Source organism: Lottia gigantea, assembly GCF_000327385.1.
Source record: "Lottia gigantea unplaced genomic scaffold LOTGIsca_134, whole genome shotgun sequence".
NCBI classification, from domain to species: domain Eukaryota; kingdom Metazoa; phylum Mollusca; class Gastropoda; family Lottiidae; genus Lottia; species Lottia gigantea.
In genome coordinates, this window is record NW_008707502.1 from 97,133 (window position 1) to 104,407 (window position 7,275).

Consider the following 7,275-nt stretch of genomic DNA (forward strand, 5'->3'; position numbering starts at 1 on the left):
ATTTATTGAGAAAGATGATACACATGGTGGAATAAATCACTACACTAGACTGTAGAAAGGAAGTATGGATGACTTACAATGCCATAATCTAATTTATCATACCACATTGTCTGTAAACTGTTTTCTTTAATAACAAACATTAGGATGCCCAACCCAAACCCAGTTACAGGCAGAAAAGAGGCAGGATAATTGCTATTAAAATTACATTATTAATTATGGTCAACAGGCAAGACTCTAAACAAAATTCTGTCTTAGACTTCTCATGTAATAAAACATGAAATTATAATGTTTTTATAAAATGTTCAGATCCTTGGTCATCAAAAGTTATAACAGAAACAACAGAAACAATCATTAAAATATCTTCAAATTCAAAATACATCAGACATTAATAGAAACTCAGTAACATTGTCAGTCACAATTTTAGAATTGTTATAGCCTACATTCTAACAGAAAGAAAATAGAATGATTCCAAAAATATGAAGCACAGAGTTGGCAGAAAGGCGGTGGTGTCTGAAAATGAGATTATTGGAAGAACAACATGTTTATGGGAGACATGATTAGTCTAGTATTATTTGTTTAACCCTGTGTTTCATTTTCTACAAAAACCTGGTAACAATTTCAATATTAGCAAATAACTTTCTAGTTTTCTTACGATTTATTAGGTCATTTAGGTTTCAACGGAAACCACACAATCTGGTCAATATTAGCAGCCATCTTGTGAAAAGATTAACCACCAGTAAAGAATAATTTGTGAGTCAGAGGTTCATGCCTGAGGGCAGGTTGAAGAAATCTGGTACAAATTGAGAAGCAATCAACCTGCAGTTAGTTCTTCCTTTCAGCTCAGTACTGATTTGGTACTTGAATGACAAGAATAATTGCTACATTCACTATTTCATGTAAAAATGTAAAAAAGTTTCAGGATACAATGAAGCCAGTATAAATCTGTAATAATTTCAAATTTCTAGACACATTCTTATTAAATACAGATGCCAACCATTGATTATAACAATTTGTTCATAATTACATATTTATATAATAATATGTGTCTATACACCTACGTCTGAGCTACTCTCAAAAGCAGAGAAATCTTTCTTAAATCTAAGGCACTCATGATAATCATCCAATAAAAAACCTGCACACTAATGATTGCTTTCTTCTTTGATGACCAAATTTTGAGACAAAAAACTGGTCTCCCAATTTCTTGATCAACAGTTAAAAACTGTTAAAAAATTTTATTTTAAAATGATGAATCAGAGATTAAGGTAATTGAAATGTGCTGGAGGCGCCAGCTTCAATCCCTTGGTTTAGAAGGGATATGTTAAGGTTATTTTAGCCTGATTATTTTTACACTCCAGACACACAGAGCCAAAATACTGGCTATTTATTTAGACTTCTAGTGTGTGTATTTTAGTTTGCCCTGTTGTCTTCAATGGTGTAATAGCTAATAATTTGGCATACCAACAAAATGACTGTGTTTATTTTCAAAGGTACTGTTGTAATAACAACTTATTGACATTCCAAATACCATTTTCTTCTAACCACCAAAATTTATGAGTAATCAAATGCTGTTCATTGCACAAAATTCTGAACATAAAAAATCTCTAGATATTATTAAAGGGATTGTAGAGAGGTTTTCTTAAAATTTCATTTGTATAGAGACACTGATAGCATCGATTTGTACCATTCCAATTTCTAATCAGATGCTTATATATCAATATCAGCTTTTGCGATAGTGATGTCATAAAATGCTTACTTTTAGTAACGCAAGAGCCAGATGGTATCAGTGTCCCTGATACACATAAAATTTTCAGAAAATCTCTTTATAATCCCTTCAAGTAGCTCTGATGTATGTGGAATATGCTTACATCCATATCTCTGAATCTAATGTCATGTTCAAACTTTCCCTAGTAAAAACAGCTCATTAAAACACACAGACTGGGCAATGAGATATATTTGGACTTGTGAAGTTTGTGTAGTTGATAAGGACAAGAATGTGTTTAACTACCAGAGAAAAAAAAACCTCTCATCTAAAGATTGAATGTTTACTAGGCATGATGTGTAATAGTTAAAATGGCCAACATCACAAGATTTACTTGAATGGCGAGAATGTCAAGATTTCTGCCTAACTAAAGTTGAATGAATGGCTGACCAATCTAAACAAATCGAAAACTAATTCACCAACATGGATTCTGGAGATTATCCAAAATGTCTGCCACTCCCCCTACACAACACATTCTGTAAATATCTGAATGGCTTTTATACAGAAACCAAATACAGTCATCAGACAATAACACAATATATCTGGGTGTTTTTCAACAAAATATTTTACAAACGTTAGCTATATTTTACAAAAGATAAAAGGGTACATGTTATGTCTAATGTTTGAAAAATTTGAACAAAATAATTTATTGTAAAATTTGTCCTGAAAACAAGGTCACATTGCAATGAAATGTACACAAATAAGTGCAAGTTTCTTATCACCAATAAATCAGAATGAAATTAAAAGCTTGTGAGAAATTTTACATTGCACTAAATAATATTCAAGTCAGTCTGACATTGCCAAGTCTTCTGTGATTCTGTCAAAACCTCAGAGAATGATTCAGGGTCAAGAAAGTTTAATATCAGATATCTCATTTCATACAATATTATCTTTACAATATTCTTATAATTGAACTCTTCATTATTTAATTCAATAAACATGCATTCTAGCAGGTGGTCAACATTTTACCCCTATTTTCTCCTCTAATGAGTTTATTTACTTCAAATTTCCCACCAAGACACATTACCATTTTTTGTTTAAAACTCATTTCAACTGATGTTTGTTCTGTTATTTAATATCATGCAAATTACTGTCTACAACAGAAAAAAAACCCACAGCATTTTCTCATTTCTACCACTGTTTGAGAAAAACGAATTCTTTGAGATCGCATTTCAAGAAATGTTGAAAGAGGCATCAGAAGAAATAAATGATAGAAGTGCAGTATATAGATATATATTGGTGGCCTGGTGCAGTCTCTGTCTAGTGAATGGTGGTATAGAAGAAGTGAGGGTAAGCAAACAATGTGGATTTGTTTAGAGAGTAAACGTGAAAATTTCCCCTACTAAATCTCAAATTACTCTCCAACTAGACATTTATTTCTCATTGTCTGCTGGCTAACTGTCACCTCCAAACTATTTCAAACTTGATCGAACAAAATCCACCCACTTAGTTCACCATTTTTATTTCTTCAATATTTGAATTAGTCATTGACAAAAGTCATGTTATCCCATACTTTAAGAGTTCAGCAAAAATGTCAAAGCCACAATTATCGTGACACAAGATAAAAAAAATTATTTCACTGAAAATCAATGGCTAATTTCAATTCCAGAAAAATTCTATATTGAATGTCACAGACTTTGAAATCTTATTGGCAGAATTTGATCAGATATGATCCAATCAAATTGAAAGATGAGTCATTTCGGCCAACGTATTAAATATTCATTGAAAAAAATACGATTTCCCCTAAAATATTTAAATTGAAATAAAAATTGAAATCTGTTAAAATCTCTTTATCTTGGGCAGTTTTTTTTAAGTAATTAAGCTACTATTCTTATTATTTTGTTTTCTTAAGAAAATAGTTCTAGTCTTAGCAAAGATATGTGTACAGAGACATGCAATCTAACCTTTTTTTCAAGTCATAATCAGCATAATATAGGTTTGGCTTGTATAGTTTCTTTGAATGTTTATTTTTGCCTCCCTGCACCCCTCTTTACTTTTTTTGCAAGTTTGTATTTTAAAATGACAGCCATTTTGCACTAATCCAATGTTTTTATATTTATTTAACAATATCTACTCATGATTAGTAACTTAATCCTTACTATCATCACCTCCGAAGCTACATCGATTACAGAGGTAAACCAGGTAGATTAAATACAAAGGTGTAATCTCGATCTATGCAAGAATTGAGCACCCTACCTCTAGCATAGATGAGTCACCACAGCTCCTTGTCTCATATATCAGCATTTAATGTGCTTACGCAATTTGCAATTTGATAACGCAGTCCTTACTGACCTTACAATGTTGCTGTAAATGTCTACATCATGACAGTATAAAATGTCAACAATGTCTGCAATCTAACTAATCATGTCAACAATTAATATTCACACGTCTGCAATGCCAATACCATAAAAGGAAGATTGTCTATAAACTGAGTGCTTCTCTGCCTAAGTTTTGTTGAACTGACAGATTAATATAAAACATATTTTAAACAGTCTAGCATAATGCTTATTTAAACCGGAACTTAAGCCATTAAATTGCAGACATCATTTATTATACAACTCTTATCAAAAACCTTTTAAAATCTTAGTGTAACTCTTCAAATAAAAAGTCTGAAAGAAACTACATGGTGATGGTTTGAAAATAAGAGTAAGTTTTAAAAGCTTTATTGAATAGTTCCCTTGCAGGCATTAAAGACAATTTCTATAAACATCCAGTCTCAAACAATCCCTGTATTGTATTCAATTATAAACAGAATGTCTCCTATATCAAGGAAATTGCAATTTAAGACATAAAAATGTTGGCTAAAAATTGTTCTAGCAACTTGTATTACAGGAAGATTGGGCATTTCAAAAATTAATTTAGACTAAATTAAACTGAAAAAAATTGCAGGATAAAGGGTATCATGTAGATGGTGTACTTTATGAGCTGAAGGCATTAGAGTTGAATTTTCCAATTACCGGTACACTGGTTGGAATTAGAATTTTTAAATTTTTAATTCTTTCAGAGTCAGCCATAACCTTTTAAGAACAGAAAATTACTTGTTTTATCCCTTTTGAGGTAGATTTGTTCATTAATATGTATGGTGTAACTCCCAACTGAATTGAATAATGTGGACAAAGTGGTCGATTATTTAAGGTTTTGTTATTCACCATGTACACAAACCAACCTATATTTGTTTTACGCCAGACATTTATACCAGTGTTAGAAAAAGGTTTGTTTGTGATAGAGGTGTTAGGACAAAGATTATAAACCATATAAGTCTTTATGTGAACTATTTCAAATTTCTCCAGCATTTCTTTTTTGAAAAGAAAGCACATAATATATCATTGAGTTGTATCTGGGAATGGCAAAAACTATATGTAAACTACAACAGAATCCATCGAGAATAAAGTATTTACATGATTGAATTCATTGTCAATTCGACGCCAAACCAGAAAAATTGTCAATATATCTGCATTGAGTTTCAGAGTTCCAATCAAAAATCTTATCATAATTTCTTCATATAAGTTGATCAGTGTTAATAATATACCATTCTTCACCTTTGTTCAGATAATCAACTTGGCATCCCTTTTAGAAATTGTTACTCTATACCACTAAATGAACATGTAGAAAGAACAGCAGAATCTTTGTTCCAAAATTGGTAAAAAATAAAAAATAGCTGACAATGTTTGTATAAGACGTATATTATGTCTAGCTATGATAGTGTGACAATTGATATGACAATGTTAAAACATGATCATTCTGAGTTTTACAACATGATTGGCTCGTGTTTGACAATTTCCCTCACCTCTCTGTGAAAATTGATTTTACATGTTAACTCATTGACATAATATTGTTGAAAAGAAGTCAAACATGCCACAAAATAGTTTCAACAACAGAATGAGGTGCAAGAGACCAAAGGTTAGGGTGAGAAATTCCAGCAAAATCCAAACTTTGTCATTGATTACTGACATTCGAACTGAAACATGATTTTCAGCAACTAAATGTGGTCTAAAACACAGGAAGCCAGAAAATTTTTTATATACTATCTTTTCTATGCTTTGCCTTCTGCACAGCAAAATTCAATGTTCGAATACATTCAGCATTCATATCTACAGATGTGCTATATGTCAAGCAGAACACACCAAAGAAGAGTTATAGTGGAGCATGAAAGGACCCTGAACATCTTATTTGTTGCTTGATGATCTATCAATGCATATGATGATCATCTCCATCTTTGTATATTGGTCATATTATAGTACCAAAACAAATATTTGAAATAAATACATCCTGCAAGAAGGTAATCTTGTAATACATAAGGAAACACATGGAACCCTCTAATAATGCATGACTAATAAATGGGACCAAAATCAGCCTTCATATTTCTACACAGTATTAAATTACAAAATTTTCTACAAACAATAGTCCAAAATACCAAGTCCTAAAAGAACAATAAAAGAGATAGTACTGGTACTTTTGAAACAAAAGAAGTCAGAAAAAGTTAAAATGTTAATAAATCAAATTAATAATACCTTGTCACATTTCATAATGGTATTAATTAAGGGAAAGGACTGGAGAATACCCAAGGGAGTTAACTGTCTTAAACAATGCTTAGTTCATCTCTTAGTGTAGTTATGAATGTTTAATGAAGTTTTCTGCCTGGTCAGACAATACTAGAATAGTATCCGTACCCTATTGGTTTGTGGCTGTACTATAGAGATGTGCATTTCACAATGCTGAGCATATTCAATACAAACACTATTTTCTAAATATTATTTAAACAATAAAAAGAGTGTTTCGAATGGATTTGAAACTTCATAGATCTATTTTGTTCCTGTTTTTAGTATAGTTATAAACAAAAATCTATGGCTATGTTATGAATGTTTGATGAAGTTTTCTGTCTGATCAGAGTAGAATACAATCAATTTTAGGTTGTAACATTGCAGTTAAGTAAGTAGTGTTACGAAAGCACAGGCACAGGCATGCAGGCTTAACGGGCTTGTGGCTGTTTTATAGAGATGGGCATTCCTCAATGATGAGCATTATTCTATTGAATATATCTTCAATCCATGAGCATATTTGTCAAATGGTATTGAAGATTATTTTTAATGGATTTCAAATTTCATGGAACTATTTTACTTCAGATTTTAGAAGAGTTTTGTACAAAAAAAATTAAGGATGAACAAAATTTTAGCCTGAGCTATAACTTGTATTTACAATTTCTTTCAAACATGTTGAAATAAAATTGAATGGTTGCACATCTCTAAAATTAGTAACCAAGTGTCTGTTCATTGGTAGTTAAAATGGTACTAACTTGATTAGTTAACACAACAAAGGACTAATTTGGTCAAATCAAGTGAACTATAAGAACTTGAAAACACTAATCACTGAGAGAACACTAATTAAGATACCACACAAACTATGAGTCCAACTTTTACGAAATAACTTTTTATTTTTAAAAATCAGCGCGAGGATTTAAAATATTTATTAATTTATATGTTAATAGGTTAAATCAAAGCCATATTATTCTTTAAACA